Raw genomic sequence first — 27296 nt, 5'->3', positions numbered from 1 at the left:
GCTCTTCAAATGTAACTCGTGTGATACCACAATCCTCTACTTCAAAATCTAAAGATATCAGATGTTTCTCTAAGTTCCTGGTACAGTCATCTGCCAAAAATCAAACACATTTTATTATTGATGAATAATATACCATAAAATTGCATTGAAATTTTATAACTTTTCCATATAAAAAAATCCACATAAAGAAGACATGGCATAAAATTCAAGTATGAATTGACAAACTGTGGTGGCCAAACAGACCACAATCTATTAGTAGACCAAGGACCATAACTAGGCCAGTTTGCCTCCACTTTGATCAACTTCCATGCAACCCCCACCCAATCAGTCATTTATAAAATAAAACATTTCCTAGTGCTAAATGCCCCCTTAGTGCACTAACGGGGTTGGATAGCATTGTATTGATTTATGATGCTATGTAACCCTTACAGTTCTGGAATGTATTGGATAACACTGGCAGCATCATGACGGTGCTATCCAATATATTCCAGAACTGTAAGGGTTACAAGGTTCACAGGCAGGTAGGAAATATCTAGTGTTCAGTGGTGAGAATTTTTTGTATGAGCTCTGAAAAAAAAGGTCATAAAAAACGGACACACAGTTTTTCAAGGCCATTTTTCAACCATTTTTTGCATCCCATTCTTAGTCGTCTGGACGTTTTGCATTCATTTTTAACGGCTATTATTTGAGAATGATTTAGATGATTTTTATTAGCTTTTTTTAAAAATTTAATTACCTATCCCTGCAGTATACATAATGTCCCCCATAGTGGCCCCAGTTAGTAATCATGTTCCCAAGAGTAGCCACCCATCAGTAATAATTAATCATCCACTTGCACGTGTAGAGAAAATTCGCTCTTCATTTGGTGCTAAAAGACCAGCACTCTCAGTGGGTTGATGTCACCATGCGCTCCTAAACAAAAATGCTGGGAGAGCATGGTGATGTCATCACGTTGGTAGCACAGGTCCTTCAGCACCAAGAGAGACTTGCCTTGTGTGTGCAAGCGGATAAGGCCATTTTCCACTAATGTACCCATAATAAACGGCCATTACATGGATGCACTCCCGTCTAAATGGCCATTAAAAATAGTCCCAATGATTTACATGGGGTCCATCTGGCATGGCATGTCCTATTTTTCACAATCACTATTCACTCGCCCTAAAAAAAAATGCTTTTTGTATGATAGCAGTCACCTCTCTCCAGTATACAGTCAGGACCGCACATTTCCATAGCATGTCTATCAAGCCTGCAGGTTCCATATCACACCGAGGACACTTGGCATCTAATCTGTGACCAATTTGGTGTAAAAACACTGGCGTCTTGTACACTCTATGGATAATAAATAATTGCGAAAGCTTTCCACTTTCACTCAAAGATGACACAGGCACCGCCTCTAATATATCAGCCCATTGCTCTTTCGTGAGTTCAACCACATCTGTCTCCTATTTATGCATTTAAGTCAGTGGGTGAGATTCTAGGTATTTATCTAGTATCAAATCGATATGTTAGAGATATCATCCACCTTCTTTCACCTCCCAAAACAATCAGATGCAATGCTGCGTCTCTTTGTGCCATTACGCTACCATTCTTAATCATCGTATTATATGCATGACGCAATTGCAGATATTGATAAAAGCGCCTGGTGAGGAATGCCATATATTTCTTGAATACTGGTGAAGAATCTGGGCTGCTAGAATCATTATTCACTAGATACAGGAGCTGAAGAGACATTCACTCCACTGAGAGCTGTGTTTCATGGAAGCAGACAGGCCAAAATAGATATTCAAAACAGTTATATAATGCTCCTACTGTTAATATAGTGATTAGAACTGTATACTGAACCAGTTATACCGTATGTGTGCTTACTTACAGTTCCACCAAATTACAAGCATACAAACCAGATTCCATACATATTGCAAATACAAACTACAAATACAAATTGCAAGCTACAATTGCAAACTACAAATAGCAATCAACAGGGGCGTAGCTAGAAATGACTGGGCCCCACAGCAAATTGTTGAATGGGGCCCCCCTCCCCCAGTAATTTTTTTGCAACCCCTTCCTTTCATGCCATCCCCATTACTGTGTCTAGTAAAGATCACTCTCTCAGACCAGGGCCGGCAGCTGTTCCATCAGTTTTATACACTGTCTATACTGTCACTGTATATCATTTCATTGTGTAATACTGTTGAGGGGGCCCTGACCAAATCTTTTAGTCCTCCTCATCCTGGATGGCCCCTTCTGGGTCAGGGCCCCAAAGCAGCTGCTTCCCCTATAGCTATGCCCCTGGCAATCAAATAGCAATCCATACAAATCAGTAGAACTATCGAGTAAATCTCAGATATATCTCTCAGAGAGATCATAAAGTGCTTAAATAACAGCAGTGTTATATATGAAGAAAAGTTGAAGTTAATAAAGAAGTTATTTGAAGCATTTGCTGTGCTCTTTAAACCTACTGTTTCCATAGAACGGCGCAAGAGGAATTACAGAGTAATAGACAGTCTGGTTAGACTAAAAGTCAGAGATATCAAAATTCTTTTAATGCCACAGCACAAAAGGCACTTCATAGTGCTACGCCTGTCACAGTGGAACTATTGCCCTCAGAGGGCGAAGCGATAGCGCTCCTTAACGCCATAGAATGTGCGCATTAGTCAAACTACAGCCAACTCTTAAAGTGGCAGAATGGCAAAGGCAAGATATTCAGAGAAAGAGCGCCAACTCTCCTGCGATCCCTAGAGAGAAAGAGATGCATGGTAAGAGGCCAAAGTCCAGAGCTAGAGTGCCTGCAACGCTATCCATGGAGAGACCACATACTGCAGTCAACTAGTTTCCTGCCACTAGACCCAAAATCTGCAGCAGCGTATCCAAGCCAGCGCATCACAAGTCATCACAGAGCATCGCAAGTCTGCACAGAACATCGCAAGTCAGCACAGAGCATCGCAAGTCAGCACAGAGCATCGCAAGTCAGCACAGAGCATCGCATCACATCAAGAAAAGACAAGTATCCTGTAAGACATTTGTTCCAACAAACTTCAGATTGCAGTATCCTGCTCTTCAGAATAAGGTCAGAGCTTTCCTTTTATTACTTATTGCATATAGGCTTTGGCATAAAGAGACATTTTAGTGTTCAGATAAAGACATTAAAGTAAAACAAAGGACAGTTTGTATTACACGGACTCTATTGCATTTAAAGTGAAAGTCATTTATTGCCTGCATTTATCTCTGTTGTTTTTAAAGTGACAGTCATTTTTTTCTGCATTTGTCAGTATTGCATTTAAAGTGAAAGGACTCTTAATATTCGTATTGATTGTTAGTATTGCATTTAAAGTAAAATATCTGAGCCTATATTACCATGCCACTGAAAGAGGATACAAAGATAGATAGAGTAGAAGTTGAAGAGCAAGGGAACCTGTCTGAGGTAGAAGAGTCTGATGCAGCATTAGTCTTGCCTCAAACAAATATAGCCAAAGAAGATGAACTAAGACGTTCATCACGTGCCAGAAAACCGACCTCAAAGATGCTAGAAAATTTGGAGCAAGAGGCAGCATTAAAGGAGAAAAAGTTACGCCCGGATGATTGATAGGTGGAATCATACATTAAAGACATTCGTAGAAAGCTAAAGCAAAAAAGTATGAAAGGGAACTTGAGTGATTATGGTAGAGACGGTAGAAGAATCTGAATCAGAGCTTATGGCAGCATATGTCAACCTGCGGTCGTATACGACACCTTCCCAAGATATTGTAAGGAACATAGACACATGTACTGCGATCACTAAAGATTTAGTAAAGCTCATGAGAGAACTATCATCTGCAGCAAACTATGATGAAGTTAAAGCAAGAAGTAGAATGAACAAGCTTTTTGTGAGAGACTATGCTAGGTCCTTAGGGGGAACCACAATCTCAAGTGGGACTTCCTACGCTAGCAGAAGTGCCACCCACATATCAGAGTCCTCAATTACTTCAGCCAAAAGAAAGGAATTAGCTGAACAACTTGCTGTCAAGAGAGCAGAAATTGAAATGGAAGCTGCCATCGAGGTGCAGCGCCAACTGATCGCTGAAAAGGAAGCTGAAAAGGATGCACAGCGCCATCAGATAGAAGCTGAAATGGATGCACAACGCCATCAGATGGAAGCTGAAATGGATGCACAATGCCATCAGATGGAAGCTGAAATAGATGCACAGGGCCAACAGATGAAAAGTCTGGAAAGGCAAAAAGAAGTTAAGATCATAGAAGCCAGACCCAGAGTACACGAAGAGGATATGAATCAGAGTAGTCATAGGTTCAAATCTGTTCTAAGTGAAGAAGCAGACTCCTACTTTCCTACTTACGCCCATGAAAATGGAAGGGAATCTCCAGCATTTAGTGAGAGAATAAGTTATTATTCTTCCATCCCTGCTCAGAAAAACAAAGAGAGGCCTAGTCCAGTGTTAGGAAAAAGGTGTGTAAATTTACCCTCTATCTCTACCAGAAAAGATAAAGAAAAGGATTCACCTAATTCAGAACTAAGTGAGAAAATAGAACCGGATGATTCTATTCCAACAGGACAACAGAGAACAGCCCTCGCTAGACTTCCCATACCGGAACCCACTGTATTTTCAGGAGACGTTCTGAAGTTCATAGAGTGGAAGGCAAGTTTTGAAATGACCATTGAGCATCATTACTTTAGTCCAATTGACAAGTTATTCAGAGATATGTTGGTGGGGAAGCAAAGAAAGTTCTTGAAGGTAACTTCTATAGAAAAGACGAAGAAGCCTACAAGCAAGCTTGAGAAAAATGAAATGCAAGATATGGTCATCATTTCTTAGTACAAAGAGCTTTTAGAGAGAAATTGAATAACTGGCCTAAAATAGGTCCTAAAGAACACTTCAGATTCCAAGAGTATGGTGACTTCCTGCAAGCATGCAGCAATGCCATCCCAAACGTTTAAGGACTGGAAGTACTGAAGGACTATCTAGAAAACCACAGGATGTTAACTAAGCTACCTGAAGAATTGGCTTCTAGATGGAATCACTATGTGACTAAACAGTTAGATCTAGGCAAGAACTTCCCAAGTTTTAAAGAGTTCTCTGAGTTTGTCAATAAGGAAGCACGAATAGCATATAATCCAGTAAGATCATTATACTTCTTAAAATCATTAGAAGAAAGGCCTGCAAGAGAGATAAGACGTGCAAGAGCAACTAGCTTTGCAACCAACACAGCAGCTAAAGGTCCAGATACCTACGAGAGCAAGTTCAAAGTCACTACTGGGATCAGTAGAGAGACAGAACTGACAAATCTTCAGACTACCTTCAAGTGTATGTTCTGTGGAGAGAACCACTCCATACATAAGTGCCAACAATTGAAGGAGAAGTCCCCAGAAGAAAAGAAAATGTGTGCTGGATAACCTACTGTGTTTCGGATGCCTAAGAAAAGGCCATGTTACTAAGGAGTGTAAGAAAAAGGCCATGCAGCGTTTGCAAATGACGCCATCCTACACCACTACATGATGAACGTCCAAAGAAAGATCAATCCCCAATACCTAAAGATACTGAGGAAAGAAATAAAGTATCGGTATTTTTTTGCAGGGAGGGAAGGAGAAAGCAATGGCACATTGAGTGAGGGAAGGAGAAAGCAATGGCACATCAATGGTTGTACCAGTGTGCATTTCAAATCCTAAAAGGAGGAACAAGAAGGTATACGCCTATGCGCTACTGGATGCCCAGAGTGACGTCACCTTCATTGATCAAGAAATCTGCAAAAAATTACAAATGGCTACAGAACCAGTAAAGCTCAAACTCACCACAATGACAGGGAGAGACACATTAGTGAACAGTCAAAGGGTCAAAGGACTGACAGCTAGAAGACTTTATCCTCGAAGAAGGACATGCAGAGAAAGTTAATAATCAGCCTAAAGAAGGAGAAGTGTGGTACATCCCACATCAAGGTGTCTACCACTCAAAGAAACCAGATAAGATTAGAGTAGTATTTGGTTGCTCAGCAAAGTACTGGAGTCCTTTGAGACATCAATTAATCAACAGGACGACAAGGGAATCGTACATTCTACAGGCAACCTCGGCAAGGGGGGGGGGGGGGTTATTCTGGCGTCAAGTGTCTTGAGCTTTATCTTGCGCCACCCCCCCTGGTGAAGTGAGTAAAAACTCGACTGTGTTATATTATAATCTGCAAAATAATACAGTAAATATACTTACCTTGATGATCAGGGTTTTTATGTAAGAATACAATTATATATTTTTTATTTCCTATTTGGCTTTACACCATTTGGTTTTATTTATATCTGGGGAAGCACTCCAAGACTCTATTAGTGGTATAATTTTTTTCTTCAATACTTGGCGCTCCACCAACCCTTCTTCATCTCCTTTTTCGTGAATCTACTAAAAGGACCAGATCTTACAAACACTCTGCTTGGAGTACTCTGTAGATTCAGAAAGTCATGTGCGACATTGAAAAGATGTTCCACCAGTTTCATGTGAAGAATGAAGATAGAGACTTGCTGAGGTTTCTATGGTGGGAGGATGGAGATACAGAGCCATCAGAATACAGAATAAATGTACACTTGTTTGGAGCAGCATCATCTCCAGGTTGCGCCAATTATGGTATGAAGTACCTGGCTAATCAGAATGAAAAGGATTGCCCATCAGCAGCAAATTTTCTGAAGAAAAACTTTTATGTAGATGATGGTCTCATAAATTTAGAGTCTACAGAATTTGCAATCAAACTAGTGAAAGAAAGCCAAGAGTTATGCGCAAGAGGAAACCGGAGCCTTCACAAATTCATCTCAAACAACAGAGAGGTACTGGAGTCCATCAGTGACTCTGAACGTGCAGCAACAATGAAGAATGTAGGTCTCAATTATAATTATCTTCTAGTTCAGAATGTACAGGGTGGGCCATTTATATGGATACACCTTAATAAAATGGGAATGGTTGGTAATATTAACTTCCTGTTTGTGGCACATTAGTATATGTGAGGGGGGAAACTTTTCAAGATGGGTGGTGACCCTCTTCTCCCACTCTTCACACACTGATAGCAACACCGCAGGAGAAATGCTAGCACAGGCTTCCAGTATCCGTAGTTTCAGGTGCTGCACATCTCACAGCATAGACAATTGCCTTCAGATGACCCCAAAGATAAAAGTCTAAGGGGGTCACTGGATATGGGAAATTGCTACATGATGATGTGTTTCCCTCTTTATGCACTGAAGCTGGCACGTTCCCTGAGTTTTTCCAGCAAGATGGTGCACCCACCACCACATTATGGGTGTCAGGTCCAAGCATTCCTAGATCAACAGTTTCCTGGAAAGTGGATTGGTCGTCGTGGGCCAGTTGAATGGCCCCAAAGGTCTCCCGATCTGACCCCCTTAGACTTTTATCTTTGGGGTCATCTGAAGGCAATTGTCTATGCTATGAAGATACGAGATGTGCAGCACCTGAAACTACGGATACTGGAAGCCTGTGCTAGCATTTCTCCTGCGGTGTTGCTATCAGTGTGTGAAGAGTGGGAGAAGAGGGTTGCATTGACAATCCAACACAATGGGCAGCACATTGAACACATTTTATAAGTGGTCAGAAACTTGTAAATTACTCATGAAAGAATAAAGTTACGTTAAAACCAAGCACACCATTTTTTTTCTTGTGAAATTCCCAATAAGGTTGATGTGTCACATGACCCTCTTCCTATTGAAAAAACAAAAAGTTGGATTCAAAATGGCCGACTTCAAAATGGCTGCCATGGTCACCACCCACCTTGAAAAGTCCCCCCCCCTCACATATACTAATGTGCCACAAACAGGAAGTTAATATCACCAACCATTCCCATTTTATTAAGGTGTATCCATATAAATGGCCCACCCTGTACAGTCGTGGCCAAAAGTTTTGAGAATGACACAAATATTAGTTTTCACAAAGTTTGCTGCTAAACTGCTTTTAGATCTTTGTTTCAGTTGTTTCTGTGATGTAGTGAAATATAATTACACGCACTTCATATGTTTCAAAGGCTTTTATCGACAATTACATGACCTTTATGCAAAGAGTCAGTATTTGCAGTGTTGGCCCTTCTTTTTCAGGACCTCTGCAATTCGACTGGGCATGCTCTCAATCAACTTCTGGGCCAATTGCTGACTGATACCAGCCCATTCTTTCATAATCACTTCTTGGAGTTTGTCAGAATTAGTGGGTTTTTGTTTGTCCACCCGCCTCTTGAGGATTGAGCACAAATTCTCAATGGGATTAAGATCTGGGGAGTTTCCAGGCCATGGACCCAAAATGTCAACGTTTTGGTCCCTGAGCCACTTAGTTATCACTTTTGCCTTATGGCACGGTGCTCCATCGTGCTGCAAAATGCATTGTTCTTCACCAAACTGTTGTTGGATTGTTGGAAGAAGTTGCTGTTGGAGGGTGTTTTGGTACCATTCTTTATTCATGGCTGTGTTTTTGGGCAAAATTGTGAGTGAGCCCACTACCTTGGATGAGAAGCAACCCCACACATGAATGGTCTCAGGATGCTTTACTGTTGGCATGACACAGGACTGATGGTAGCACTCACCTTTTCTTCTCCGGACAAGCCTTTTTTCAGATGCCCCAAACAATCGGAAAGAGGCTTCATCGGAGAATATGACTTTGCCCCAAGTCCTCAGCATTCCATTCACCATACTTTCTGCAGAAGATCAATCTGTCCCTGATGTTTTTTTTGGAGAGAAGTGGCTTCTTTGCTGGCCTTCTTGACACCAGGCCATCTTCCAAAAGTCTTCGCCTCACTGTGCGTGCAGATGCGCTCACACCTGCCTGCTGCCATTCCTGAGCAAGCTCTGCACTGGTGGCACTCCGATCCCGCAGCTGAATCCTCTTTAGGAGACGATCCTGGCGCTTGCTGGACTTTCTTGGACGCCCTGAAGTCTTCTTAACAAGAATTGAACCTCTTTCCTTGAAGTTCTTGATGATCCTATAAATTGTTGATTGAGGTGCAATCTTAGTAGCCACAATATCCTTGCCTGTGAAGGCATTTTTATGCAACGCAATGATGGCTGCATGCGTTTCTTTGCAGGTCACCATGGTTAACAATGGAACAATGATTTCAAGCATCACCCTCCTTTTAACATGTCAAGTCTGCCATTTTAACCCAATCAGTCTGACATAATAATCTCCAGCCTTGTGCTCGTCAACATTCTCACCTGAGTTAACAAGACGATTACTGAAATGATCTCAGCAGGTCCTTTAATGACAGCAATGAAATGCAGTGGAAAGGTTTTTTTGGGATTAAGTTAATTTTCATGGCAAAGAAGGACTATGCAATTCATCTGATCACTCTTCATAACATTCTGAAGTATATGCAAATTGCTATTAAAAAAACTTAAGCAGCAACTTTTCCAATTTCCAATATTTATCTAATTCTCAAAACTTTTGGCCACGACTGTACTTGGATTGGGATGGAATGTAGAGAATGACAAGTTCTTCTTTGAAGTATCTATTGAAGAGAAAGTTGCAACTATACGAACCATTCTTTCCGCAGTGGCTTCTATATTTGATCCATTGGGATTCTTGGCCCCAGAAATCCTCAGAGCAAAAGAAATACTGCAATAATTATGCAGACAGAAGTTGGGATGGGATGAGCCCATACCTGAAAATTTGAGGCCCAGGTGGGAGAGTTGGATAAGAGACTTGCAAAACTTGAGAGAAGTTCGAATAACCAGATGTTTTGTACCTCATGATTTCGGAAAGTACAAGAAAATAGAACTTCATCACCTTTCAGATGCCAGTAGTTATGGTTATGATCAGTGCTCCTACATCAGAGTGATAGAAGAAGAAAGGATACACTGTTCCCTGGTTGTGGGGAAGGCCAGAGTTGCACCTACCAGTATTCAGACAATACCAAGACTTGAACTTACAGCAGCTGTTTCAACATCAGTAAGCAAGTTTTTGAGAGAAGAATTGGAATTGAAAATAGATGAAGAATATTTTTGGACAGACTCACAAGTTGTCCTAGGATACATAAACAACAGAGCTCGAAGATTCCATATCTTTGTCACCAACAGAGTTGAGAAAATTCAGGAAATAACAAATCCAGAACATTGGCATCACATTAACACAAAGCATAACCCAGCAGATCATGCTTCAAGAGGCCTGAATGTAACTGAATTGAAAAATTCGAATTGGTTCACAGGTCCAGAGTTACTTTGGGAAAAGGAAATCATGCCCAGTAAAGGTTACACAGAATTGTCTATGGGTGATCCAGAAGTAAAAGTTGTACAAACATTGAGCACTGCTGTCAATTGTCAAGATGACATACTTGAAAGACTAGCCAGATGTTCAAAATGGAATACAGTCATAAACGTAGTAGCTCGAATTCAACGTTTGGGAAAGACAAATCAGAACTGTGAGAAATGTGTCAAGTTCAGTGTTGAAAAAGAACGCTGGAAGAATAGATGATGCTTCACTTAGGACCCTATTCTATGAAGTTAACAGTCGTCCACTTACAGTTGATAACATTAACGATCTAACACGTTTGCACCCTTTAACTCCCAACCATCTACTTCACCTTAAGTCTGATTACATACAGCCACCTCCTGGCAAGTTCACCAAAGAGGATTTATATGCCAGGAGGAGATGGCGAAGAGTTCAATATCTATCAGAACAGTTTTGGAATAGATGGAGGAAAGAGTACTTAGCCAATCTAATACATTGTATGTGTATACAGTCGTGGCCAAAAGTTTTGAGAATTACATAAATATTGGAAATTGGAAAAGTTGCTGCTTACGTTTTTATAATAGCAATTTGCATATACTCCAGAATGTTATGAAGAGTGATCAGAGGAATTGCATAGTCCTTCTTTGCCATGAAAATTAACTTAATGCCAAAAAAATCTTTCCACTGCATTTCATTGCTGTCATTAAAGGACCTGCTGATCAGTAATAGTCTTGTTAACTCAGGTGAGAATGTTGATGAGCACAAGGCTGGAGATCATTATGTCAGGCTGATTGGGTTAAAATGGCAGACTTGACATGGTAAAAGGAGGGTGATGCTTGAAAACATTGTTCTTCCATTGTTAACCATGGTGACCTGCAAAGAAACGCGTGCAGCCATCATTGGGTTGCATAAAAATGCCTTCACAGGCAAGGATATTGTGGCTACTAAGATTGCACCTCAATCAACAATTTATAGGATCATCAAGAACTTCAAGGAAAGAGGTTAAATTCTTGTTAAGAAGACTTCAGGGCATCCAAGAAAGTCCAGCAAGCGCCAGGCTCGTCTCCTAAAGAGGATTCAGCTGCGGGATCGGAGTGCCACCAGTGCAGAGCTTGCTCAGGAATGGCAGCAGGCAGGTGTGAGCGCATCTGCACGCACAGTGAGGCGAAGACTTTTGGAAGATGGCCTGGTGTCAAGAAGGCCAGCAAAGAAGCCACTTCTCTCCAAAAAAAAAATCAGGGACAGATTGATCTTCTGCAGAAAGTTTGGTGAATGGACTGCTAAGGACTGGGGCAAAGTCATATTCTCCGATGAAGCCTCTTTCCGATTGTTTGGGGCATCTGGAAAAAGGCTTGTCCGGAGAAGAAAAGGTGAGCGCTACCATCAGTCCTGTGTCATGCCAACAGTAAAGCATCCTGAGACCATTCATGTGTGGGGTTGCTTCTCATCCAAGGTAGTGGGCTCACTCACAATTTTGCCCAAAAACACAGCCATGAATAAAGAATGGTACCAAAACACCCTCCAACAGCAACTTCTTCCAACAATCCAACAACAGTTTGGTGAAGAACAATGCATTTTCCAGCACGATGGAGCAAAGTGCCATAAGGCAAAAGTGATAACAAAGTGGCTCGGGGACCAAAACGTTGACATTTTGGGTCCATGGCCTGGAAACTCCCCAGATTTTAATCCCATTGAGAACTTGTGGTCAATCCTCAAGAGGCGGGTGGACAAAGAAAAACCCACTAATTCTGACAAACTCTAAGAAGTGATTATGAAAGAATGGGTTGCTATCAGTCAGGAATTGGCCCAGAAGTTGATTGAGAGCATGCCCAGTCGAATTGCAGAGGTCCTGAAAAAGAAGGGCCAACACTGCAAATACTGACTCTTTGCATAAATGTCATGTAATTGTCGATAAAAGCCTTTGAAACGTATGCGTGTAAGTGCGTGTAATTATATTTCACTACATCACAGAAACAACTGAAACAAATATCTAAAAGCAGTTTAGCAGCAAACTTTGTGAAAACTAATATTTGTGTCATTCTCAAAACTTTTGGCCAAGACTGTAGAGCCAAAAATGTTAGAATTGTGTCGATGTCCCAATATTTATGGACCTGACTGTACGTGGACGAGCAGCAAGAATATTTATTTTCCCCTAGGTGCATTTCCCTCCATATATCTGCCTACCAAAGGTAGCTTCCATTCCAGTTGACACTCTGCACTTGTCTAGTTCTTCGTAAATTACATTATTAAAATCCCCAACTATCAAGCCTGGAATGTCAGGATATTCCGCCATAAACTCCAGCACCATTTTCAGCAGCACTGAGGTGTATGGCGGGGGAATATAGATTGTTACCAGCACCATCTTTATTCCATTAATCGCACAGTGGACACATATGAACCTCCCCTCTACATCCACAAATTCCTGTATACATTTGAAGCGTATATTCTTATTAACAAGTATACTCACTCCCCTGGAATATGCGGAGAAGACAGAATGCACAGAATAGCCAACCCAAGATTTTTGGAGCAATTGCACGTTTGATTTGGTCATATGCGTTTCCTGTAGGAAGCAGATGGCTGGCTGGTATCTCAATAAATATCTAAATATGCCATGTCTTCTGTTAGCCTCTGCCATTCCCCGCACATTCCAACTAATCACTTTAGTCATAGACGCCATTACATTCTTTCAATTTACGTAAGTGTTTACCAGTTGTCCACATTTTCCCATCCCAAAACTGCCATTTCTTCCATATAAGCATGCCGATACTGAAATGTACCCTCCCGCCCCCTCCCTCTCAGTGAAAACAAAATGTATTCAGATTTTCCAATATTACTTTCATAACATAGGGCTAACCATAAAAACCTAGCCCAACAATCTCTACTGCAAACTTCAGTCCCGTACCTAAGTGCGTTAAAAACTCGCACCGGTACGAATATAACGGTACTACTCACGCTCCTGCAATGGGACGTCCCATCAACGTGACTGGGAATTCCCTTTTAAGTCCACAGTAGGAACTTTAATCTCAACAATGGAATTATACTGAGTTTACTCACTGAGTGAATATTTCAGTTGCCCAAGATCTCATTTCTGAGCTGCCGTTCATTCTTGTCTAGCCACTGTAGTGCAGCATCCGGATCTTCAAAAAACAGCGCAGTTCCTACGGCGACTACCCTCAGCTTGGCTGGAAACATCATGGAGTATTGTATTTGTAATCTACGGAGTCGTCTTTTTATTTCCACAAAGCGGGCTCTTTTCTTCTGTACTTCAGATGAATAATCCTGGAATATGGAGACCTGTACGCCGTTTATCATGAGCTCCGAGTGGTCCCTCGATCGCTGTAGTATAGTGTCTCTATCTTTATAGTGCAACATTTTTGCTAGGATTGGGCGAGGTGGGCGTCAAGAAGGCAACGGTCTTGTAGGGACGCAATGTGATCTCTCCACCACACATAAAGACGATAGGCCTTTGTCTTTGAACTTTTCAGCTATCCATTTTTCAATAAATTCGGTAGCATTCACGCCCTCTGCAGTTTATGGCACCCCAACAAGCCTGATATTATTCCGGCGTGACCGGTTTTCAAGGTCATCTGTTTTAGCATATAATGTAGCGATATCTTTGGCGATTACTTTGGCTGATTTTTGGAGCGGTTTGACTCCATCTTCCATTTCTGACACCCTTCGCTCTACCTCAGTAGTGCGTTCTGCCACTTTGTGCAGATCATGACGTATGATAGAAAAGTCCTCTTTAAGCCAACCAAATTGTATATTCCAACTTTTAAGGGTGTTATTGCAGCTTGCTATAGCAGCCATTACATCTTTCAAAGTGGGATCTGCTGTCTCCTCCACTTGACCTTGTGCTTTTGATTCTGCACTATATTGCTGCTTATGGGATAGCTGGGACCCCTGCACTGTCTGCTCATCTTCTGATGAACTCTCCTTCCCTTCTGACGTAGACCGATCTCTCTCCGAATCTCCCCACCTCTCCTTCAAGCTCTTTTGAGGCTTATGTGCGTAATTCTCCAGGCGCGCTGCTATCTCATGGCACGCTGTAACAGGCGCGCTCTCCTCCTCGTCTGCGCCATATTGGATCCGTGCCTCATGCTCTGGTTTCATCAGAGTTTTGCCCTTTCTTGGCATTCTGATGGTGTAACGGTCACGTCCACACACACACAGGGGGAAGGATAGTGACCACTGCGCTCCACCCTCACCCCTGGCCCTGCCTACTTGCGAGTCCTGATGACAGGGGACAACTGGACGACAGTCCCTAACTTAGGATATGTGCAGGGAAGACAGACAAGACAAAATACGGAACATGAACGGACTGGGTCAGAACCAAGAGAGCTACGCAGTACAAAGAATGATAAGGAGAAGCCGGGGTCAAATACCAGGAGAGCAGAGAAGTACAAGAGGAGTCCTAAGAGAGTAGTCAGGTGGGAGCCGAGGTCACAATACCAGGACGGATGCGCAGTACAGGAGGAGCAGGCAAAAGGATGGTCAGGGAACAGGATCAGGTAAGTATTCAGCAGTCCAACAAATAGCCAGGAACCTAGAAATTAACAGGCAACCTGTAGCCAGCAGGCTGCCTGTATTTATAGTGGGGAGTGAGGGTCATGTGACGTGGCCAGCGTCACATGACCGACAGACCAACCAGTCGAGCACCGAGTGATCAGCTCGGCGCTCAAGGCAGACTAGGAGCAGGGAACCACCCAGCTAGTAAAGCTGCCCTGGGAATGAGGTCAAACACAGATCCTCATTCCCAAAGCTAAGCAACAGGTCTGCGGGCAATGGGGGACCGAGTGCACCTTCGGAACCCCGTGACAGTACCCCCCCTTTTACGAGGGGCCACCGGACCCAAGACTTCAGGCGATGGCTTTTCAGGGTGTTCTAAATGAAATTTACTAACAAGTCTAGGAGCATGAACCTCCCTGGCAGGTACCCAAGATCTCTCTTCAGGTCCATACCCCTTCCAGTGAATCAGGTACTGCAAGGAATTACGCACCTTCCTGACATCCACTATTTTAGAACCCACATACTCGACAGCATCATTAACAAGAACCGGCGGAGGCGAGGCTTTTGATGGTACTACCGGTTCAAAAAAAATTTTAAGCAGAGATTTATGGAACACATTATGAATGTGGAATGACTCGGGCAGCTCCAACCTAAAAGATACCGGGTTAATCACTTCCGTGATCTTATATGGTCCAATAAAACGAGGAGCAAATTTTTTAGAAGTTACCTTGAGAGATAGATTCTTGGAGGACAACCATACTTTATCCCCAACCTGAAAGTTTACCCCCCTTGAACGTCTCCTATCGGCCTTGAGTTTTTGAGAACATTGAGCCTTTTCTAGGTTCGATTGAACCCGGGCCCAAACTGTGCACAGTTCGGAGGAGAGTTTATCCGCTTCAGGGTTAGAGGAGGAGACGGACGACCCAGAATGAAAACGGGGATGAAAACCATGGTTACAAAAGAAAGGGGAGACCCCAGCGGAAGAATTGACACGGTTATTCAACGCAAATTCAGCCAACGGAAGGAATTTGACCCATAATTGCTGGTCATCAGCAACATACGACCTCAAGAATTGTTCCACAGACTGATTAAGGCGTTCAGTCTGCCCATTACTCTCAGGATGGTAGGCGGAAGAAAAAGACAATGAAATTTTACATCTTTGACAGAAGGCCCTCCAGAATTTGGACACAAACTGCACACCCCTGTCAGAAACAATATTTTCCGGGATGCCATGTAAACGAACAATCTCTCTCACAAAAATAGACGCCAGGGTTTTAGCATTCGGAAGTTTAGACAGGGGAATGAAATGAACCATCTTGCTAAACCTATCGACCACTACCCAAACCACAGTCTTACCCTCCGCCAGCGGTAGGTCAGTTATAAAGTCCATTGAGATATGGGACCAGGGTCTACTGGGAATGGGTAGGGGTCGTAGGTTACCAGCAGGGCGAGTCCTAGGTGTCTTAGACCTGGCACAAACCTCACAGGCTGACACGTAGGACTTAACATCCCTGGTCAGAGTGGGCCACCAATAAGATCTAGAAACCAGATCCTTAGTACCCTCAACACCCGGATGTCCACAAAAGGCAGAATCGTGACACTCCCCCAACAGCTGGAGACAAAATTGTACGGGAACAAACAACTTATCTGTTGGGGTGGATGCCGATGCCAGATATTGTTCAGCCTTAATGCGAGCCGAGATATCCTGGGTTAGAGCTGCTAAGAAGATGTTTGTTGGTAGGATGGATTCAGGCGGCGTCTCAGTGGGTTGAAAAGCATGGAAGCTCTGAGATAATGCGTCTGCTTTCACATTTTTACTTCCCGGCCTGAACGTAATGAAGAAATCAAAACGGGTAAAAAACAGAGCCCATCGGGCTTGTCGGGGATTCAACCTCTTAGCTGACTCGAGAAACATTAGGTTTTTATGTGACAACAGTTACTCGATGCCTTGCCCCCTCCAAAAAATGCCTCCACTCCTCAAATGCCCATTTAATAGCCAGCAGCTCCCTATTCCCTATGTCGTAGTTTCTCTCCGTGGGAGAGAATTTCCTGGAGAAGAAGGCACATGGTCTTAGGTTAGTGAGGCTAGCAGGACCTTGTGAAAGGACTGCTCCTGCGCCATCCTCGAACGCATCCACCTCCACAATAAAAGGTTTCTCCTGATCAGGCTGGATCAGAATGAGAGCGCTACTAAATGCCTTTTTTAAGGTTTCAAATGAAGAGATGGCCTTGGTAGACCAATTCTCCAAATCCGCCCCTTTCTTCGTAAGGTCGGTCAATGGCTTAGCAATTACAGAAAAATTCCTGATAAATTTACGATAGTAATTAGCGAAACACAAAAACCATTGTAAAGCCTTTAAGGATGAAGGCCTTACCCATTCCTTAATTGCTAAAACCTTACCAGGATCCATCTTAAAGGTGTGAGGAGTCAAAACATGCCCTAGAAACAGTATCTCCTGTACACCAAAGACACATTTCTCTTGCTTAGCGGATAGCTGGTTCTCCCTCAACACCTCTAATACTTGTTTGACATGAGACACATGAGATTCGAAATCTGGAGAGAATATCAAAATGTCGTCAAGATAGACAATAATAAATTTACCTAAGAACTCCCTGAGAATATCGTTCATTAAGTTTTGGAACACAGCTGGGGCATTGCTGAGTCCAAAAGGCATCACCTGATATTCAAAGTGTCCTATCGGAGTATTGAACGCTGTCTTCCATTCGTCTCCCTCCTTGATTCGGATAAGATTGTATGCCCCTTTCAGGTCAATCTTGGAAAACCAGGTTGCCCCCAGAACCTGGTTAAATAAATCCGGACTCAATGGGAGAGAGTATCTATTTTGGACAGTGATCTTATTCAATCTCCGGTAAACAATACAAGGCCTAAGACCACCATCCTTCTTTTTAACAAAGAAAAACCCTGCTCCCATAGGAGAGACTGAAGGTCTAATATGCCCTTTAGCAAGGCTCCTTAATATAATCTTCCATAGCCTTGCGTTCGGGCCCTGAAAGATTATAAATTCGCCCTTTAGGAAATTTGGCACCCTCTATTAGCTCTATGGAGCAATCATAAGGTCTATGGGGGGGTAGAACCTCTGGAGTAGGGGATGAGAATACATCAGAGAATTCTTTAATAACTGAGGGTAATGTATTAAACCTTACTGAAACCCCAGCCTGGACCACGGACAAGCATGAGTCACACTTAGGTCCCCATTTCACCAACTCTCCTTTGGACCAATCAATTGTGCCAAGGCAAACCTAGTACCACCTCAACCGGTAGGTTCTCCAGGACTAAAAGAGAACATCTCTCGGATTGGCACACACCCACGGTCAGAGAAATTTCAGAGGTACATGACCTCGCCGTACCACCCATCAGGGGAGTAGCATCAATAGCCATGACATGGATAGGTGTAGGTAAAGAAAACATTGGAATACCCAATTGACTAGCAAATTCAAAGTCAATAAAGCTGGCCGCTGAACCGGAATCAATAAAGGCCTTACCCGGCCACTTATTAACCCCCAGAGAAATTGTTATGGGTACCAAAAGCTTATATTTAGAAAAATCAGGGTGTACCTGGTCTTTAGGTTTTCTTGCCTTAGGAGATTTGTCAGAGAGGACCCTCTTAGGACACTTGTTAATCCAATGGCCAGGATCTCCACAGTAGAAGCACTCTCCGCGTCTGCGACGAAGATTACCCCGGGTCATGCCAAGCTGCATGGGTTCCTCGGTGGAGGCCTCAGTGTTGTCCCTGGAAAAGGCCTCTGGCTGGAACACCATCTGAGAACAGAACTGTAGTTCTTGTCGTCTCTCCCTAACTCGTCGGTCAAGTCGGACAACTAGGGTCATCATCTCCTCTAAGGTCTCTGGAATTTGATAACTGACTAATAGATCTTTTAAATTATCAGACAGACCAGACCTAAACTGACTCTTCAGGACTGGTTCATTCCATCCAGAGGGGACACACCACCGTCTGAATTGGGTGCAATACTCCTCTGCAGGGAGATGGCCCTGAACCAGTGCCCTAAGAGCCGTCTCGGCTACCAGGGCCCTGTCTGGTTCGTCATAGAGGGTACCCAGGGCCTGAAAAAACCCTCCACAGAAGTCAGACAACTGGCCCCAGGAGGTAACGAGAATGCCCAGGCCTGGGGATCACCCTGTAGAAGAGAAATGATAATCCCCACACATTGGCTCTCGGGACCGGAGGACATGGGGCGCAAACGGAAGTAGAGTTTGTAACTCTCCTTAAAAGGAGAGAAACCTCTTCCGGTCTCCAGAAAAGGGTTCTGGGAGCTTGATCTGGGGTTCAAAATGTGGACTGGAGGGCAGAGGAGTGGAAGAACCTTGCCCTAACTCAAAAGAATAGAGTTTCTCTCCTAGCGCCTGCACCACCTGTGTCAAGCTAGAGACATGGTCAGTCAGGGTAGTAAGCGGATTCATGATACAGTGGTTATTGGGCCTGTTAATCTGTAACGGTCACGTCCACACACACACAGGGGGAAGGATAGTGACCACTGCGCTCCACCCTCACCCCTGGCCCTGCCTACTTGCCTCACGAGTCCTGATGACAGGGGACAACTGGACGACAGTCCCTAACTTAGGATATGTGCAGGGAAGACAGACAAGACAAAATACGGAACATGAACGGACCGGGTCAGAACCAAGAGAGCTACGCAGTACAAAGGATTAAGCAAAGAATGATCAGGAGAAGCCAGGGTCAAATACCAGGAGAGCAGAGAAGTACAAGAGGAGTCCTAAGAGAGTAGTCAGGTGGGAGCCGAGGTCACAATACCAGGACGGATGCGCAGTACAGGAGGAGCAGGCAAAGGATCGTCAGGGAACAGGATCAGGTAAGTATTCAGTAGTCCAACAAATAGCCAGGAACCTAGAAATTAACAGGCAACCTGTAGCCAGCAGGCTGCCTGTATTTATAGTGGGGAGTGAGGGTCATGTGACGTGGCCAGCGTCACATGACCGACAGACCAACCAGTCGAGTGATCAGCTCGGCGCTCAAGGCAGACTAGGAGCAGGGAACCACCCAGCTAGTAAAGCCGCCCTGGGAATGAGGTCAAACACAGATCCTCATTCCCAAAGCTAAGCAACAGGTCTGCGGGCAATGGGGGACTGAGTGCACCTTCGGAACCCCGTGACAGATGGCCTCTGGTTAAGGAGTGCACCTCTGTGGAGCTAGATGTCTCCTTAAAGCTAAGTTGGACAGTGGTGGTTTGCTGTGGACAGGCTGAAAGTCAGGATCCTAGCAGGCGCTCCGGGATGCGCGTGTTATGCCATGCTCCGTCAGGCCCCGTCCCCCGGGAACAAATACATTTGACTATAATGGAATCTGCTCCCATTGGCCTGATAATCTGTGTATGACTCTCTGGCAGATCTACTCCTTGGCATCAGCTGGAGGTGTGTGACGATGCCACCTGCCACACTGAATACCCTGCACTGGAGGCTGGACAAGATAGTACACATATCAAACTGGGCCAGTTCCAGCCACTATTACAATCTGCCTCCCAGAAGTCTATTTAGTCAGGGTACAGGCTATGTGCAGAAGAAAGGGCACAGTCCAGGTACGACTGAACCCAGTTGTTCAGGCAATGCTTGTCCTTTTGCTGATATGCGTCAGGTTGGCACAGCATTAAAAAAACTAAATTGGCTGCTGCTGCGCCTCCTGAGACTTATTGTAGGGGTAGCACCAGCAGAGAGGGTAGAAGGTCTCTAACTCAGCCAGGTTGGAGATGGGACTCCTGGACAGAAATACAGGTGACAGGCATCAGTAAAACATTCTCCCCTTTTTGCTTTGATTGCAATGATCTAAAAGTATGGCTATCCAGTAGTCATCACCTTGCTTAAAGCTAACCACATGCTTGCCAACATGTAGGCAACCAAGCACGCAGTTTGTCATGCTCACCAGCATGCCTGAGGACCCAGTTCTTTAAGACCCCACTGCAATGGTTGGTCATGGCCAATGTCATCGTCGTCATCATCATCAGCAGCATATATATCGTACCGAGTGCCAACCTCCTTTCCTATCTGTGCCTGGGAAAACTCCATGTCTCCCTGCACCAGAAACTTCTCCTCCTCCACTTCCTCTTTTATGCGACTTCGTCAATCCAGGTTCCTATCAGCTACAGGATCCCCAGAAAGCTGTGGAGGTTGTTGTCCTTCAGCTAGTCCTTGTTATATTAGAACAAATGCTCACGCTGATGCAAGTATCAGGGTGATGCCATGTTAATGCTTGTCCCTCCTCTTGTGGCATCTTCGAAGGGGTTGAGGATGCTACACATGGCCCTGATGAGCTGTCACTGCCTGCGCTCAAAATAATATACCGTATTTTTCGCCCTATAAGACGCACCGGCCCATAAGACGCACCTAGGTTTTTGAGGAGGAAAATAAGAAAAAAAATATTTTGAACCAAAAAGGTGTACTTTTGGAGGGTGGGTGGCACTTATGGGGGATCTGTGGGTGGGTGGCACTTATGGGGGATCTGTGGGTGGGTGACACTTATGGGGGATCTGTGGGTGGGTGACACTTATGGGGGATCTGTGGGTGACACTTATGGGGGATATGTGGGTGACACTTATGGGGGATATGTGGGTGACACTTATGGGGGATATGTGGGTGACACTTATGGGGGATATGTGGGTGACACTTATGGGGGATATGTGGGTGACACTTATGGGGGATATGTGGGTGACACTTATGGGGGATATGTGGGTGACACTTATGGGGGATATGTGGGTGACACTTATGGGGGATATGTGGGTGACACTTATGGGGGATATGTGGGTGACACTTATGGGGGATCTGTGGGTGACACTTATGGGGGATCTGTGGGTGACACTTATGGGGGATCTGTGGGTGACACTTATGGGGGATCTGTGGGTGACACTCATGGGGGATCTGTGGGTGACACTTATGGGGGATCTGTGGGTGACACTTATGGGGGATCTGTGGGTGACACTTATTGGGGTCTCTGGATGGCACATATATAGCATCTTATGCTATGTGTCATCCACAGATCCCCTCCATAACAGTGTCCCTGTAGTGTGAATGACCCTCAATACAGGGGGTGGGGGTCGCATCTGCTTTTATAATGACAGCGGGGCCCGTGCATTGACTGTATTCTACTACACGGGCCCCGCTCACTGTATATAAATCGTATCTGTAATAGTTAATTGCTATTTATATAATCGGGTAATCAGCGCCTGTATACTTACAACTACAAGCGCTCGGTAGCAGAGAGGAGGGAGGAGGCAGGCCGGGAGGACGGGCGCTGGCAGCGTGAGTCACTACGTCATGCGCCCACGCCGCCTGCTTCATTCATAAAGTGGGCGGCGCAGGCGCGTGACGTAGTGACTCACGCTGCCAGCGCCCGTCCTCCCGGCCTGCCTCCTCCCTCCTCTCTGCTACCGAGCGCTTGTAGTTGTAAGTATACAGTCGCTGATTACCCGATTATATACATAACAATTAACTATTACAGATACGATTATATACAGTGAGCGGGGCCCGTGTAGTAGAATACAGTCACTGCACGGGCCCCGCTGTCATTATAAAAGCAGATGCCAGCCCCCAGCCCCTCCTCCCTCTCAGCTGATACACCCGCCGCGCGGCATCGCGGCGGGTGTATCATTGAAAATTCGGCAAAATGCAGCATTCGCCCCATAAGACGCACTGCTATTTTTTCCCCTACTTTGGAGGGGGGAGTGCGTCTTATAGGGCGAAAAATACGGTATGCTCTGCTGTGGTGGTCTCATGCATCATGTAAATCATTAATCTCTCTATGCTGCTCATAGCAACGCTTCAGCATATGTAAGGTGGAATTCAAACGGTACAAAGGAAGACCATTTATTTCAGAAGGGCCTTTTTAGCCACATAAGAATGGCTGGACAGTCCCCTGGACATGACCAACACCATCTGCAAGACACGTTGCTTTTTCAAAAATTGATGCACCACTAAATTTATGACGTGTGCCATGCAGGGAACATGTGTTATTTCCCCCAAATGAAATGCAGCCACAATGTTCACTCCCTTGTCACCAACCACATGTGTGGACCCGCTGTGCCACTTACCGGTTTGGCTTTGGGCCAAACTTGGGAGCGGAATCTAAGTGTTCCCCTGGTTTTCACCCTTTATTCCGCTCCAAGATGCGAAAGCTGGTCTAAGCTGCAGGGGAGACACCAGGTCACTACCGCAAGAGTGGTCCCGGTTAAGTGGTAGCTGGCCGAGCAGGCCAGAACGCCCCAGTGCAAGCACTGTGGATACAGGCAGGTGGAGCGAGCTGTCACTGGATGGAAGGAGTGCAGCAGCAGAGTCAGATGAAGCAGAGCTTAGTTAGTGATTTAGCAGAGCTGGAGCTGTTAGAACAGCAGAGCTGAATAGCTCAGGTGCAGCAGGTGAAACAAGCTAAACAGCAGACAGAGGAGTGGTTGACAATCCGAATCATACACTTCAGAGCAGCGAGGTACAGGAGGATCAGGCAGAGACGAGGTCAGGATACAGGCTAAGGTCGGAAGCAGGATATCAACACAGGAACAACAAGCTGGAACCTTCGTTGTAGAAAACTACAATATTGCTCAGGCATCACAGGAAGGGGGAAGCACCCTTATAAAGGTGGTGCCTGGCCGGGATTGGAGAGAAGGCAGAATCAGGTGCGTGCACGAACCCTTAAAGAATCAGGACGCGTGCGGCTCCTACAAGGTGCAACTGAAGCTGGCGCCGCCTGCGACAGTGCAGGAAAGCGGGTCCGGAGCCTGCAGTGGAGAAGAGGAGCCTTGTGTGAAGTTCAACTGAGGTACATAGCAGGATGCGCTGCACGCTGGTGGCTCCCAACTGCCATTGTTACAGCCAGTAAGGCGCTATTAGGATTAACCTGGGTTTTTCTTGTAACACCTTTTGCAGGATCTTCTGAATTAATGCAAATGGGGGAAACGCATACAGGGTCTCGTTTGGCCAAGGCTGGGAGAGTGAATCGACGAAGAATGGGCGATCTCTGTAGGATAGGGAGCAAAATTTTTCTGTTTGTCTTTTTTGTCATGTTGCAAAAAGGTCCAGGTCTGGAAAAACCAATTTTTGTGTTATTTGAATAAAAACCTGTCGATTCAGACTCCACTCTCCTTCTTTCAGGACTTCTCTGCTTAGAAAGTCTGCGACTCTGTTGTCCTTTCCTTTTATATGGACTGCTATATATGAAAGTATATTTTTTTTCTGCCCATCGGAAGATCTTTTCTGATACTTTTGCCAAGAACAGCCTTTTTGTACCTCCCTGTTTGTTCAGATAAGTGACTGCCGTGATGTTGTCTGATAAAATGTATATCTCTCATCCTTTTATTTCTGATTGAAGTGTTTTTAAGGCCTCCCAAACCGCAGATAATTCTCTTAGATTGTAGGAAGACAGACTTAGATTTTTCTCCCATGTTCCCTGTACAATGGACAGGTCTGAATGAGCCCCCCAGACGATTCTGCTGGCGTCTGTTGTAATTGTTATGGTGTTTGTTTGTCGCCAAGGTACTCCCCTGCAGATTCCTTCTGTTTTGCCACCAATTTAGGGAGTCTTTTACTTACTGGGGAACTCTTACCTTCTTCTATAATGAGGGTATACTTTTGTCCCAATTCTTTAACATGAACATTTGAAGAGTCCAAGAATGCGCTTGTGCCCATTTTACAGCTGGAATTGAAGAAGACATTAGACCCAATACCTTCATTACCATTCGAATAGTCACTTTCTCCTGCTGCGGAATAGAGACATTTCCTGGTTGATTTTTGATAGTTTTTCTGTTGGAAGAAAAGTTTTCATAAAATTTGAGTCCAATAACATGTCCAAAAATATCTTCCTTCTTTCGGGACGGAGATTAGATTTTTCTAGATTTATCATCCATCCTAGTCCTTCTAGATCCTGCTGTGCAATACTTAATTGTTCTTCTAGTGTCTCTTTCGACTCTGCAGCAATAAGAAAATAGTCTAAATAGGGGATGACCAGTATCCCTTTTTTATGGAAATCTGCTACGGCCCCTGCCATTATTTTTTTAAAAGACCCTCGGAGCTGATGTGAAGCCAAAAAGAAGGACCTGGAATTGGAAATGGAACACTTCTTTTCTCTCTTTTGAATTGCGAACCTTAAATACTTTTGGTGACCTCTGCATGTTGGAATGTGATAATATGCATTGGTCAGATCCAGAGTCGCCGTGAAAGCGTCCTTCCTTAGCAGGTTTATCGTAGATTTTATCGTCTCCATTTTTAAACGTTTGTACTGGAGATTAAGATTTAGGCCTTTTAGATTTCTAATTGCTCTTTACGAGCTGTTTTTTTCTTTACTAGAAACACTGGAGAATAAAAACCTGTTCTCTCTTCTCCTGGAGGGACTGGAACAATGGCCTCTTTCTGAAGCAGTATCATCACTTGTGCGTTGCGTGAAAATCGCAGCATGCTCCTCTTTGTGCGTTTTTCACGTAACGCAAGCCCCATAGAAATGAATGGGGTTGCGTGAAAATCGCAAGCATCCGCAAACAAGTGCGGATGCGGTGCGATTTTCACGCACGGTTGCTAGGAGACGATCGGGATGGAGACCCGATCATTATTATTTTCCCTTATAACATGGTTATAAGGGAAAATAATAGCATTCTGAATACAGAATGCAAAGTAAAATAGCGCTGGAGGGGTTAAAAAAATAATAATAATAATTTAACTCACCTTAATCCACTTGCTCGCGTAGCCCGCTGCATCTCCTTGTGTCTCCTTTGTTGAAGGACCTATGGTGAGCATTAAATACAGTTACAGGACCTTTGATGACGTCACTCCGGTCATCACATGGTACGTCACATGATCTTTTACCATGGTGATTCATAATGGTAAAAGATCATGTGACGTACCATGTGATGACCGGAGTGACGTCATCAAAGGTCCTTTACCCAGGTCCTAAAGAAAGAATACAGAAGCAGATGCCGGCTGCGCTATCAAGGTGAGTTAAACATTATTTTCTTTTTTTTTAACCCCTCCAGCGCTATTTTACTTTGCATTCTGTATTCAGAATGCTATTATTTTCCCTTATAACCATGTTATAAGGGAAAATAATACTATTTACAGAACACCGATCCCAAGCCCGAACTTCTGTGAAGAAGTTCGGGTACCAAACATGCGCGATTTTTCTCACGCGCGTGCAAAACGCATTGCAATGTTTTGCACTCGCGCGGAAAAATCGCGGGTGTTCCCGCAGCGCACCCGCACATTTTCCCGCAACGCCCGTGTGAAAGAGGCCTTAAGGTGCCCTAAAATGCCAGGGCAGTATAAATACCCCACAAGTGACACCATTTTGGAAAGAAGAGACCCCAAGGTATTCCGTGAGGGGTATGGTGAGTTGATGAGTTGGTGAGTGTTCTGTAAATAGTATTATTTTCCCTTATAACATGGTTATAAGGGAAAATAATAGCATTCTGAATACAGAATGCAAAGTAAAATAGCGCTGGAGGGGTTAAAAAAAAATAAAAAAATGTTTAACTCACCTTGATAGCGCAGCCGGCATCTGCTTCTGTATTCTTTCTTTAGGACCTGGGTAAAGGACCTTTGATGACGTCACTCCGGTCATCACATGGTACGTCACATGATCTTTTACCATTATGAATCACCATGGTAAAAGATCATGTGACGTACCATGTGATGACCGGAGTGACGTCATCAAAGGTCCTGTAACTGTATTTAATGCTCACCATAGGTCCTTCAACAAAGGAGACACAAGGAGATGCAGCGGGCTACGCGAGCAAGTGGATAAAGGTGAGTTAAATTATTATTATTATTTTTTTAACCCCTCCAGCACTATTTTACTTTGCATTCTGTATTCAGAATGCTATTATTTTCCCTTATAACCATGTTATAAGGGAAAATAATAATGATCGGGTCTCCATCCCGATCGTCTCCTAGCAACCGTGCGTGAAAATCGCACCGCATCCGCACTTGCTTGCGGATGCTTGCGATTTTCACGCAACCCCATTCACTTCTATGGGGCCCGCGTTGCGTGAAAAACGCAGAATATAGAGCATGCTGCGATTTTCACGCAACGCATAAGTGATGCGCGAAAATCACCGCTCATGTGAACAGCCCCATAGAAATGAATGGGTCGGTATTCAGTGCGGGTGCAATGCGTTCAACTCACGCATCGCATCCACGCGGAATACCCGCCCGTGTGAAAAGGGGCTTAGCGTGAGAAGTAGTTTGGAATCCAAATGCGTAAAAAATTTGAAATCGTAAAGATACTCTTTGGAATTTGGGCCCCTTTGCAATTCTTGGCTACAAAGTGTCACACATGTGGTATCACCGTACTCAGGAGAAGTAGGGAAATGTGTTTTGGGGTGTATTTTTACATATACCCATGCTGGGCGAGATAAATATCTCTGTAAAAGACAACTTTTCCCATTTTTTTATACAAAGTTGTCATTTTACAGAGATATTTCTCTCACCCAGCATGGGTATATGTAAAAATACACCCAAAAACACATTGCCCTACTTCTCCTGAGTACGGCTATACCACATGTGTGACACTTTTTTGCAGCCAAGATGCGCAAAGGGGCCCAAATTCCAAAGAGTACCTTTTAGGAGGGCATTTTTAGGCATTT

General features: G+C 44.2%; 1 long non-coding RNA gene and 1 pseudogene across 1 annotated transcript in view; one reads left to right on the top strand and one right to left on the bottom strand.

The window, feature by feature from the left end:
* The window catches only part of LOC121003521, a 342146-nt pseudogene that overhangs the window by 1294 nt on the left and 313556 nt on the right, over nucleotides 1–27296 (bottom strand).
* LOC121003614 overlaps nucleotides 1–27296 on the top strand; it is a 248272-nt gene that overhangs the window by 117236 nt on the left and 103740 nt on the right. The window lies entirely within an intron of this gene.

Source organism: Bufo bufo, chromosome 6, assembly GCF_905171765.1.
Source record: "Bufo bufo chromosome 6, aBufBuf1.1, whole genome shotgun sequence".
In the NCBI taxonomy this organism is placed as follows: Eukaryota; Metazoa; Chordata; class Amphibia; order Anura; family Bufonidae; genus Bufo; species Bufo bufo.
The sequence above is the reverse complement of the archived record's forward strand: the minus strand, read 5'-3'. Positions and strand labels throughout refer to the sequence as shown.